At 46.1% G+C, this 13044-nt stretch overlaps 1 protein-coding gene across 4 annotated transcripts in view; it reads left to right on the top strand.

The window, feature by feature from the left end:
* The first annotated feature begins 819 nt into the window (after positions 1–819).
* Positions 820–13044, top strand: part of DTNA (dystrobrevin alpha) — a 223983-nt gene continuing 211758 nt past the window's right edge. For 2 of the 4 annotated variants that reach the window (XM_054517651.1, XM_054517660.1), the window contains exon 1: positions 820–982. The gene's annotated coding sequence lies outside the window, so the exon portion shown is untranslated. Of the gene's footprint in view, positions 983–1023; positions 1055–13044 lie in introns of those variants that run through there. The other 2 variants (XM_054517664.1, XM_054517661.1) reach the window with 2 other exon arrangements.

Here is a 13044-nt window from a genome sequence, read left to right on the forward strand (position 1 = left end):
GGGCTGGGACCCACAGCGGGGACTCCCGAGGACCCCCCGCCCGGGGCTGGGACCCACAACGGGGACTGCCGGGACCCCTGCCCGGGGTTGGGACCCATGCTGGGGACTCCTGGCCGGGGTTGGGATCCACAGCGGGGACTCCCGCCCGGGGCGGGGTGCCTTCCCCGGTGCCTGCCCCACAACCCGCTGCTGCGGCACGGAGCGATCGCCCCCCACGCGGGCACGGAGCCCACTCAGCCTGGCCCGGCCCGGGGCAGCTCCGGTTGGGACGCGCGGGTTCGGCGCCGTGAGAGGCTGGCACCGTGCGCATCCCCCTCCGCGCCCGATCCTGAGGGAGCCGCGGCGTCGCGCCCACCTCCTCCCGCGGACAGGCCCCGCCCTCCCCTGGAAAAGGGGATGACATCATCTCTTTGCCCCCGCTCGCCCCGCCGCTCCCCCGGCCCGCCCGCCGCTCCGATAGGGATGGGGGGGTCCCACCCGCACCCCCTTGGCGAGGCCGCGCTCTCGGGGGACCTGGAGGGGGCTCCCGGCCCCGCCGCCCGGCCTCGCCCCGGCCCCACGCCCCACTACGTCATCCCTCCCACCGCCCCCTCTCCGCCGGTGCTGGCGGGGGAGCGTCTCCCGAGGGGAGCGCCGGGGCCGGGCAGCGGCTTCGCGGCGGCTTCAGCCGGCGAAGGGCGCCGGCGCACCATCGCGGCGCCGGCGCGGTGCGGCGGGCGCGGCTGCGCATCGCGGCGGGGCGGGCGCGGCGGGCGGGCGGCGGGGCAGCTCCTGCGCTGACACCTGCAGCATGTGCCAGGAGCTGCAGCGGCAGCGGCCGCCTCTGCCTCTGCGCGGCGCGGCCGCCCCGCTCCGGCGCCGTGCGCGGCGGCGGCGGAGCAGGAGCAATTCCCGCTCCTCCCGGCGCGTCCCTCCTCCTGCCTGGCACCGTGTGCCGGCGGCGGGTGCACGGTGACCTTACGGAGCGTGCATTACCTCACAGGTAAATATCAGCTGATCCGCCCCGGCGGCGGCGGGAGCAGGCGGCGGCGGGAGCGCACGGAGCCTTGCCGAGGTAGCGATCCCGAGCGGGGCAGCGGGTGCGAGGTGCTGGGCGGGGGGCGCCGCCGCCTGTTGCCGTGTGCCTGTGCGGGGCGGGGGGCGCCGGGGGTTCCCCATGGCACCGTGGTCAGGAGGTGGGGGGCGGCCTCCGGAGGGTGGGCAGGGCGGGGGGCAGCCCCCCTTGTCCCCCACCCTCCCGAGGCCGCCCCCCGTGGGGTCGCACGGCGCTCCCGCCTGTCCCCAGGCGCCGCTGGGGCGCTCCTGGCGTGCGAGTGTGCACTGGCATGCGGCACGGCACTCGCTCCCTGTCGCCCACCCAGCCGCTCCGTGCAGCGGGTCCCGGGGTCCCTGGAGACCACCTGGGGACCCGGTGGGCTGTCCCTGCTCGCCCGCTGTCGCCTCTTGCAGCCGGCTGAGGTAAAAGTGACGAAAGGACGGCGCCCCGCAGCGCAGCAGCGACTGCCTTTACCTGTGCGTTCGCCGGCTCCTTGGCAAACTTTGGTGTTGGGCGGTGAAAATCTCGATCGTTGCAGCCAAACTGGCTTGTTCTACGCTTCCATGCTAGAAACCAGCTACCACCCAAAGTGAAATACTGCTGGCGACCGCCGAATCGGGTACTCAATCGCTGGATCCACTTCCCAGCATGGTTGATGTTTTAGTAGTACTTTAGTAGTACTTTAAACAAGGGTGGGAAGCAGTGAGGTCTGGTAATCCTTGGTAGTTACTGGTGACCCAGATGTTAAAAGGAGAGGTTCACCTTAGGTTCAGGTATATAAGCAGCATCGCAAATTTGGTGCTAGTAGGCTTTCAATATACTCTGTTGTGTTTGAAGTTTTGTAACTTGCTGTTCAGTTCTGAACGCTGTACCTCTGCTTCTCTCCTTGTATTTTGGATGTAGAAGTATTTTAATAATGGGGGTAAAGGCACAGATTCTGTGGTTTAACAGTGTCATTAGCTATGGAGCTGTTTCCATAACTTTTACCTGGATACCAGGTTGTGTCTCACACCTGTGACTGCCACATGACCAGACTAATAAAATTATGGCAACCAAAGAGCAGTAAGTGCTAGGTTTTTAAGTCACCCTGGTTTCTGGTTGTCAGAGAGTAAGTGAGCACGAGATAAGAGCCGATGCTATGTCTATTTTAAGTTCATGTCTTTATAGTGCTCCTCAAAAGAGAATGATCCTACTGACACATTTTTGGGTTTCACCTTCCTGTTGGAGTCAAGGTCCTGCATTTATTCAAAGTCTGTATTCATTGCAGTGGACAATTTTGTGGGTTTTTGTGGATTTGGTTTTTTCTTTTTCATAAGACAGTGGTAAAACTCAAAGAACTGAATGCCTCAGAATAAATCTTGCCTTCCTGTAGAAAAGCACAGATATAATACCATCTCCTGCCTTGACCTCTCAGTGGGATGTAAGTGTAGTCAGAATGAGATGCTATCATCTTGCAGTGGTGGTAGTAAATACAGAATTACATACGTGTGCCCTCTGCCAGCACAAGCAAGTGGATGGTTTGTGCATGTAATGCTCAGTGTGTGTGGCTCCCCAGTGGTGTGTAACCATTTCCACGAGCAGTTTTCAGTGTGTTAGTGGTTGTGTGCACCAGTGCCCAGCATGGCTGAACTGCAGGGTCAACCATCATGGATTCAACTCTCTTTGCAAAGTAGCTCAGGACCCAGTCCTGGTTAGAAACATGTGGCAGTGATCTCTGTGTTCTACAGTAACTCACTGATTCTGTGACTAAAAAACAGAAAAAAAGCACAAGGTGCGTTATGGTAAACTGCTGGATACCAATCCCTTAAGGTTTAGAGCAAGGTGAAGGATGAATTGTTTTGTTTGGCTTTTGAAGGCTTATACCTTTATTAATTATGTCCTTATTTTCCACAGTAGTATGCTGTCAGACTGTAGAGTAGATTGTCTCCTCTTACACATTTTGCCCAGTATAAATCCATTCAGAATTGCCTATAAGGGTCAGCACTGATATAACTTCCATTCCAGGCAAATAATCAGATATAATTGCACTGAAATCAATGAATATATACAGACATGAAGCTGTGAGAAGAAAATGGGCCTCATGGTGTTTTATATTTCTATAGTTGAAAGCCAAAAATAGCTGTCGTAAATACAGCGTGTCCTTTTGGAAGAAACAGTCAATGCCTACCTTAGAGTTGTTCAAAGTTTCTTGTGTTTCAGCAGCCTTGGGTTAGAGAAGTGAAAGCAGCAGTCTTGCAATGAGAACTTTTTCAGAGAAACTTTTTGTTCCAGTAGCTAATCTCCTTCTTAATTCCATGTTGTTAATCTTAGCGTGCCCATATTGACACTATTAACATTTGGAAAGGACTGCTTTCTCAAACAGGGTTCCTTGAGTGTTTTGCCAGGTGTACTAGGGTTAATTCCAATTACTATATTTTAAACTGCTGCTCTTTACATTAGTTATATATATTTCTATCTCTAGGCTTAACAGCAAGATGCAAGTGGTATGGAATGTTACATTCCAATAAGTTCTGCAGTGCAAATGGGGATTGTAGTTGATGGGTAGGTCTGACATGTACTGCATGACTTGTCATGTTTTTCCTGGAGAGAGGGGAGTCTTGGGTCTGAGTCACCATGGAAGAACATGGAGCCCCGTAGGCATAAAACTGGTGCAGTGGAGTGATGAGTCAGATCTCTTATCTTGAATTTCGGTATTATGTGGTATTCATGCATGGGCTGCCTCACATCCATTGTGCACCTAGGCAAGTAACTAACAGGCAGAGAAGTCACCTAATCAGACCTCTGACTCGCCTTTTCTTTGCAAAGTTGGTCCTACTTCTATGGAAATAAAAGGCTGCTGGTTAGGATCATGCAGGAAATCATGGTGTATTAACCTGTGGAGCAAATCAGCTGTGCCAGGCTATACCCAGTCATTTCTTACATTGTTTCAAGTCCATGTAATACAACCTAATACTTTAATTTTCACTTTTTGTGCTTTAGACTTCAACCAGCTTTTTCAGACTTCTGGAACCGGATAAAGAATAGCAGAGTAAGAGCAGTGTTGGATCTTCATAGACCCCAGTATTTGTTAAGCTAAATGACTTTTCATGAGCATTGCTGTGGAGCGTCAGTATTGTTTCTTTTTCCAGAGGAAACTGATATAACTGCTAAGCTAACAAAAATAATTGATATTTCTTAGAAGTGGTAGCCTCAGAAATATGTTAAACAGCAAGAGTGAAGATTTGCCCACGCAGCTGTTTTTGGAAAAAAAACAAAGCCTTACATCAGAGGTGTCTTCACTTAGACACTTGCTGTGAACTTCCTTGAATAGCAGTCATTAATAACGCTATCTTCTCAAGCTAATGGAGCATGAAGGTTCCTTGATTTATAATCATTTGGGAGCAGATGCTTGAAATTCTGTCCACTTACACAAACAGCACAAGAATGACACTTTTGCTGAAAATCGGGGGGAGGCAGGGGAAATTATGTGTGGGACTATCAGAATGGCTTGAAAAGTGTAATGCAATGTCTCCCTCTCCAATGTCATTACAAAAGCTACGAGAGGGACTGTGTTTGGAAAAAATTACATGAGGTTTCTGTTTGAAAATCGTAGCAGAACATTACTGATCTGTATATTTTTAATCTCCTGTGTGTAGCCAGTTGCCATATTGTGATTGCTGCAGATGTTAGTGCTGGTTTTGGGGTAGGGTGTGTGTGTGTGTGTGTGTTCACGGTCTTGCAAAAAAGAGCTGTCTTCTCACATTGCCTTAAATTGGGAAACTGTTACAATGAAGACATATGGAAAACCATATAGGAAAGATGTGCAAATTTAGATCTAAATTGTACAAATTCCAATTAAAGGGTAAATGCTTCATCTGTTTTTAAGTTAGATGCATCTATTGTATTCTTTAGCTGTATAGATATCTAGTGTCACTTGTGGAGAAATCAGTGCAGGCAAGGTTTAGTGGTCTCAGCAACTGAGATAAAATGCCAAGCCACTTGTAAGAACTTGGAACTTTCAGTGGTCTTTGTATGCTGGTGTGGAGATGACCAAATCTGAGACTAATTGCCCTGATGCTGTTCACTTCAGTAGAGCCAGGTTTTTGACCTGCTGCTTAAGACAGACAGTGTCTGGGGGCATGTGTTTCGTATGGGGCAAAATCCTTCCCTCAATTACGATGACATAAATCCAGTCTTTGTGTATTTTCTCCATCCCACTGAAGAGAGAAGGAGATCACAACTGTTCAGCTTACCTATGGCATATCCACAGCTGCTGCTAGGGACTATAATTGTTTCATGCAGAGCCTGTACTATAAAATGTGTGACGTCATCTCCTCTTGGAAGCACTGTATTTGTACTGATTATGTGAGAAGCATCACTGACAGTTCACATGCCTGTGCATATGCCACAAGGACCCAGAGGGAAATCCTGAGCCGTACCTTTTATTGTACAGAGGCTGCTGCATTTTTATAGGTGTGCTCTCTCTGTATAGGCAGAACAGCCTGTAAAGGGAAATGCAGCGATTTCACTTTTGAACAATTTGAATTGTTCAAAAGAGATTACAACTTAACAGAATTCCATCCTATAACATACAAAGTACAAAAATAAAGGCTCTTTTCAGTTAAATCTTTCACCAGATTGATGTCAAGAAGCAATACAGTATCTTAAATGATTTGGTCTTTTTTAATCTTCTTAGCTGGAAGAGATGTCAGGAGAGCCATTCAAAATTGAAGTAGAAGATACATGCGGAATTTCCTCATGTAGTGGTCTGGATGTCTGCTTATTTTGCTTAAGAAGAAATTCAGACTTTAGAAGCACACTTGATTTTCTTTTCTCTTGGTGCTGACAAGCTCTGCCTTGGCTTAGTTGTCTAAAGAGGTAACGGCAATTAAAATGTCATGTGACGGAAATGTCTATAAACTGTTTTGTGATGTAATTATCGTAATGTAAGATTTTTCTGACCTGATTAAAATCATCAGGGGAAAGAAACTTGAGGCATTGTCTTTAGCTTTTCAAAAGTTCAGCTGGGACTCTTTCCTGACCACTGAGTCCTCACACAGTGCGTGTGAATGGAGGCTCATTTAACTGGTAAAACTCCTCCATAGTGAAGTTTGACGATGTTGATTTAAATAAAAGCATGATAATATTTTGCCCTTGGGCATTCCTGGGGAGCAGAGGAGCTGCTGGTTTAGTGCCAGAATTTGCTTGTCATACTTACGGGTGAATAGACCCATTGAACAGTGAGACCACATTGAACTGTTCATCCTGGCTTGTGCAGGGAGGCGGAGCTGTGTTTGCATCCTACTTAACACCAGTGAGGGTGGGGTAAGCTGATTCCAGCCATGAGGAATAGCACCTTGAGAGGTTCTAAAGCAGGCTTCTAGTGGCCAAGTTCACAGGTGACTGGAGGAAAGAAAGTAGAAGATAACATGCCAGGAAATGTTGCATTATTCTTGTCATTGAGAGATTAAAACCCCAATGCAAAGCATGACCCCCCTCTCTTCACGTAGTGTAAGTGTAAAAGTGAAGGTCAGCATTAAACAGAAATGTGAGAGGGAGCAGCTTGTGCAAGATGATCCTCCTGGAAAGATCTGGGCTGAATTGAAGATCTGATGCATGTAGGTCTGATCTTGACTACTGGTTCCCGGGCAGCTGGAGTTACTCACCATGTCTGCACGCGTGTGGAAGGAGCTGCCTTTTGTAGGCCATTTGTCTATGCCCTTATGCCTCACAGAATCGCCCTGTATAGTGGCTATTTACATCTATTGAGTCGTCTCACAATTACCCTGTTGTACTTGATTGGTGCCAAAGTCAAGTTAAGTGATGGCTGGCCTGTGCTCAGCCACAGCAGCATTGTCTGCCATAATCACCTCCACAAAGTGGGGCTGGATCACAGTCTGAAGTACCAGTCAGCTCTTCTCTTTTCTTTCCCCTTTGAAATCTTCTTTGCTTTGGCGTGCGTGCCAATGGTTGTGCTCCTGTGGTGTGCCACACAAACGTGAGTGGCACTGGAAGGCTTTGGTCCCTGCAGAAAGGAGGGCTCCTGGCTGCCCACCAAAGTCCGTCACTGCCTGACAGCTCCGCTTTAGCGAAAGGGACCGACCAACGTCCCGGTGGGCACGGTGCCAGCCTGGCAGATGGGCTCAGTGTGGGCAGCCAGCAGAGCACATACATGTGTGTAGATGTAGATAATTGTATGGATGGGCATAATAAATAGGCATCTCTGCAATTTGGGAAAAGCTGCCGAAGTGAACGGCTGAGTAGCAAAGCAACAAGCCTGAAGAGAGACTTCTTTTGGACATGGGGCATGTCAGTGTGCTGAGAGGAAGGATCTGTGCTTTCCTTGTTGCTCTCTGCTTGCAGTTCTGCAGATTATGTAATAAACAAAGGAGGCTATTTAGTCTTTTGAATCTAGGCACTCTTGTAACAACTGGGAATGTGGAAAATGACACTTCACTGCACTGAATTTCCTTACAAACCACTTGGAGCTTGCTACCAGCTCAGATTCTACCAACACAGTTACTGGTACAGCATGAGATCAGTGGGAATTTGTGCTTGCCATACTTTTTGTTTTGAATCGTGTTTTTAAGTGTGAAATACTATAGTCAACAAGAGTTGTGTGGAAATCACTTGTCAGTACAAAACTTTCTTTGTAGGTGATAGCTTCCAAAATCTTCGTGTAGTTAGCTAGACTCCCTAGCTAAGTCCCTTCCATGGATGGCAGTCAGCTAACACATGCAGGCCATATATTATTTGATAGTTAAATACATAGAATTCTTTTGAAGATGATAACATTAGCTGTATCTCTGCAGAAAGGACATAGGAAAGCTAGGTGACTTGAACTTGTCTGCACATGGACTTGGTTGCAGAAGCACATCTCCCTTGAGCTCATTTCCCTAATTTTATAGATGTGGTGCTGGAGAATCACCTGGCCTTGCTGCCTTAGGGCACCCAGGTTTCTTGCTTGAAGGTCCAGCTCTCACTAGGAGAGAGCACTTGTGGACTGCAGGATGAATAGCATCACATACCCAGCTGGAAATTGCCATGGTCTTCTCTCAAAATTCTGGAAGGTCTGTGGATGCAGTTTTTTTGAGCTGGTAAGGCAAACCAAGGATCTGTGATTTTTTGGCAAAATCCGTAATGAGCTCTGGATACTCTCAGTATAAAAGTAGAGATTCAGCTTTATCTTTCTAGGATCCTTAAGTTAGATTATCTGGAATTACTGGGATAAGAAAAATCTTTTCTCAAATCCTGGAAATAAATGACATTTGCCAGATCTAATATAATCCCTTTATGCTTAACCCGAAGACATGGCAACTGCCTGTGTGACTCCCAAATCAGGTACTGCTGATTTCTAAGTGCACACAGTCCACAGAGAAATTTTGCAAGCCAGCACATTAAATGCACTGGGGCAGACCTGGGGAGTGTGTTTTGGCTTAAAGAACAGGACCAGGCTTTTGTTGGGGACTGACCTACCTGGAAAGGTGTTAAAAATGAGTGTGAGGAAAGCACTATTCTGAAGAGGGGAAATAATGAGGTAATTTCTTAGGGCATGGATTTTAAAAAGCAATTAAAACTTCTGCAGGTTTCAGAGGTAGGTATTTGCTCCTATAGTGGAAATGATAACACCATTCCTGGTCTGGGTATGATGTCTGACGTGTATACACTCTTTTATTAACTTCTTACTCTTTTTTTTAGGCTTCCAGACATGTTTACTTTGTGACTCTGCTCATTTTTTCCCCTTCTTAAATATTAACCAGAACAAGCAGTTTAATGGTGGTGTGCACTAGTTAATGGGAACTACAGAAATTTAAATCCCCTGTGTTGGAATTCTGCAAGTTTTGACTCATTTAATCCCTCTCTCCTTAGCCCACATCTACCATTTCCCTTTGTGCAGGCTAGTAGGAATACTGCTTTTAAGTCTCAAGGGGTTTTTATCAGTTTCTTATCACTTGCCTTCAGCTGCTTCTGGTGGGACTGTTAGAAAAACACAGGTGTAGTCCTTCAAAGGACTGGGAGAGGACAAAGGGATAGGAAAACAGGATGCAGGAGGAGGAGGAGATGGATTGTTAAAAGGGGAATGTGGGATGGAGAAAAATAGTATGTGAAAGGAGAAAAAAAAATGCAAAAGGGAAGGGTAGAAGAAAAAAAGCCTGAAAACAGCAAAAAGAAAAGAAGGAAGGAGAGGAAAGGAGAAAAAACCCCAACCAGATCATCTGGTGAGAAGGATGTACTGTGTTAATTAAAATTAGTACATGCTCCAGCTAGGTTCCTTTTCTCTTAACATGACAGAGCAGAACTGATTTTGCAAAGGCTTATTTGGCAAAGAGTCTCATTTGACCTTACAGGACTACTTGCAGGAGGAATTCTCTCGAGACAAGCAGTGTGAGCAGTAGCAGGGTCAGTTTGCTGGGTTTTTCAAGCCCACAGACAGGACATTGGCAGAGGAACTGCATCAGGCCGTGCTCTGTATAACCTTCTGCAGAGAAAGGTGATACACACTGTAAATACTGCAATATTAGAGTGACTCAAAAAGTACTCCCTGTTTCTCTAGACAGATGCAGAAGATTTTAAAGCAGTCAGTGTTTGTGAACACTATGTTTCTTAAAAGGCACTTTGCTAATTTTTCCTTCATTACCACTGTTCATCTAGTCATATCAAGACTCAAATTATTATGGACAACTGCATGAACTTTTTTGCACAGAAAAGGTACACAGTAGCTGTTGTACACGGTAGTAACTTAAAATGGAGCTACTTACTATATTTCTCTGCACTAAGCACTAGCCAGTATCCTTGGAAGAAGAGGTTTCACCTTCATGTTTTGGTGAGAGGTATGTTTCATTTGACCCATTGTGGTGGTCTTTATTTCCACAGGGAATGCTACCTTCCTGATACCTTGGGATCCCCATATTATCCCTATTTGCATTTACACATCATTGTTACCTATCTTCATTTTGAAGACAAACTGGCAGAAAGATAATTATTCTTGCACAATTCGTGGTTTTTTGTTTTTTTTTCTTTCAGCATATGAAAGCATATAGCAGGGCTTACAAAACTCTCTTGATTTGTTGTAGGCAATCAGACTTTTGATGGTGCACTTGACTATCAGAACAAATTACTTCTTTACCATAAGCTCCGTGCCAAATAATGAATGTAATGTTAGTGGGCTTAGTGAAGCAGTGGGTTATATTACAGTGACTGCAAAGCATGAAAACCTACTGTGTCTTTCTGTCATAAAAAGGCCCTGCCTGTGCTGTAGATCCTGTGAAGAATTTGTAGAGATACTTGAAAGGATAAAACACTGTATAAATTCCTAAAGTTCAAAGAGAAAATACCACTCAGGATAAAAAAGGGAGCTTAGCCCAGCAGCAGCTTAACCATATATGACAGATCTAGTGCTAAGTCCTGCGCCATCAATGCAAATGCTTCTGGAGTTCACCAAGTAGCCACATGGAAAGACTAGAACAAAGGCTTTGAGGATACTGACCTGGGGAGAGGGGCAGAAATAAAAGGCACATGCTTCCCAATAAATGACTCTTATTCTCTGGGCAGGGTGCAAACAGGGAAGGTTTAAGACGTGCACAGCTCGATTTGTATTGCATTTCCTGTGAAAATTACTTTTGAAGGCATTAATGTGTTTGTCTGTATTTCTGTGCAAGTATTATGTTATAAATAAAATTGGGAACCATGAAAGTTGGGCATCCTGCTAGAATAAGATAGGGAAAGGTCACACCAGGCCTAAACAACACTCTCTTGAGTGTTGAGTTAAAAAAAAATCATTAGCTATGACCTCCTTTGGTTGCCATATAATGACGTGAACATTTGATCAAACCTGATCACACTTAGGCCAGGAGGGTAATCAAAAATGCAGTGAGAAGGCTGGTTTAGAGGTCACACTACATCTAGATACTTCCTTTGACCTTCAGTTGCCTCTATACATGTCCTGGACCCAGCTGTTTCCCTGTCTTGCCAGCTCCACACAGAAACATCCCATATTAGAGTCATGCCTCACGCTGGCCTCCCTCCTTCCCCCTGCAGCTGCTTCTGTGTCCTCTTGTCCTCTGCAAGCCCAAGGATCCTCTCCTGTCCTGCCAGTGGCACCTGGATTTAAGTTGCTCTGTCTTAACCACTGCTGCACGTTGAGTGTGGATGGCCTGTGACCCTGCAAATCATCTCACTAATTATTTGCACTGCTTATTACACAGAGTGACACAAACCCTGGTGGCTTTGGCAGGTTGCTGTCACCATGTCCAGGGACAGCTTGTACAAGTGTCCAAGGAGAGGGATGACACAACAGTGTTTTAGCAGCTCTGCTGGTACCAGGTTTCAGACTTTGTACCCAGTGCTCAGTCTTGTTTCAAATAGTGAAGGTAGGAAGTGATCTTCTACCTGAAGACCTTAATGTTAAATAAAATGAAATGGAAACATTTCATGCCAAGTGCAGTCCTAGGAAAGTAGGTGTGAGGTTGTAGTCCCTGCTGTGAGATGAGCATGCTTGTTACAGGCCATATTGTGGCTTTCTGGCCCTTCTTGGTGACCACAGGGGTAGAAATGGTTCATACTGCTTTTGTTTGTCCATAGGAAAAGGAGGAAAGATGGTGCTGCATCTCCATTCTGAAGCTAAAGTATAGGCTAAAGGTATTCTTTTTTTCCCATGGATTTAGGGTTTTTTTAGGAGACTGCAGCAGTGTATTCTAAGCAGTCACAGGAGCTTTAATGACAGCTGTTTTGCTTGAAAGCCTGTATCTGTCAGTGTCTGTAACATGGTTTGATGTAATCCTTCGGATTTCGTCATGTTGAAAAAAGCTGCAGAGTCTTCTTTGCCTACCAAAACACATTTAACAGTTGAAATTTTAGCAGTGAATATTTCTAAAACCTGCCATTTTGTACATACTGTGTTTGATGATCCTACTGTTAACGTATTTTAATACATCTCTTACCTTAATCTGAACATCCAGTTAAGGACATGGATGAAGAAAATAGGATAGTTTGGAAGAAAAAGAAACAGAAATAAAGTAATACTAGCAGAAACCTCAGTAGTCCATATGTCTATGCCATTTGCTGCTCAAAACCAAGAAAAAGATTTAAAAACAAAGTTGTCTTTCAGAGCAGACCTTATGCCTATGAGTCAATGTCATCTTACTACTCAGGTGTCAAGAAGGTTTGTCCTTGAAACCCAGATTTCTGTTACATACGCTGACATGTGTTTTGCAAGACCTTGGAATTACACAAGGGAAGGAGAGCTGGAAGCTGCTGCCAGAGCTACAAATGGTCACAGTTATCCCATGAACCTTCAATTCCCTGAGCTCTGGGGCTGCAGATGGTAGCCCTGGGTCTGCAGGCAGAGCTGCAGTGGCTGCCCCTTTGGTCAGCTGGGGAAGTGCAGGTGTACCACTGAGAGCAGGATGCAGATGTTATCCTTCTTTTGATGTCAGCAGCTGGGCTGTTGCTCACCTCCTTTTTTTTTTTTTTCCCCAAAATGCTGCACATTTTCTCAAGCAGGAATGCTTGAGAGGGAATGGTGTTGAATGGTGTGGTGGGTCCTGTGGCTGCCTCCTCGCTCAGAATGCAGAGGAGAGTGGGGATATGGGACCTGACCTTAGCACTCCTGAGTTGGCTATTAGGAAACCAACCAGGGCACTTGAATTCACTGCTGTTTTTGTTCCAGGGGATTCTCTGTGGCCTCTGCTTAACAGAGAGAAAAAGTGGTGTTGTCCTATTGGTATTACAGTTTGCATCCTAATTTGTTGAAACCAACATGCCAAGCTGTGAAGAAACTTGTTTCATCAGATCCAGTTACCCGATATTATCAGAATCTAGCTGGTTGGCTCTCAAGGGGCTTTGGGAGGGGGAAAAGGTGTTTAGTTTTTCATGGTGGTATTCTTCCTTTCCTTGCTTTTCTTTGTTTTAACTTCTTTTGCTGAAATGACAGTAAAGCTTGCATTTTGTTGTAGTTAGCTCTTCACACATCTATTTCCATTTAAGGAGTGCAAGATACTGGGCCAATCTACATTTTTCAAGTGGTCTTC

This window comes from Molothrus ater, chromosome 1 (genome assembly GCF_012460135.2).
Source record: "Molothrus ater isolate BHLD 08-10-18 breed brown headed cowbird chromosome 1, BPBGC_Mater_1.1, whole genome shotgun sequence".
NCBI classification, from domain to species: Eukaryota; Metazoa; Chordata; class Aves; order Passeriformes; family Icteridae; genus Molothrus; species Molothrus ater.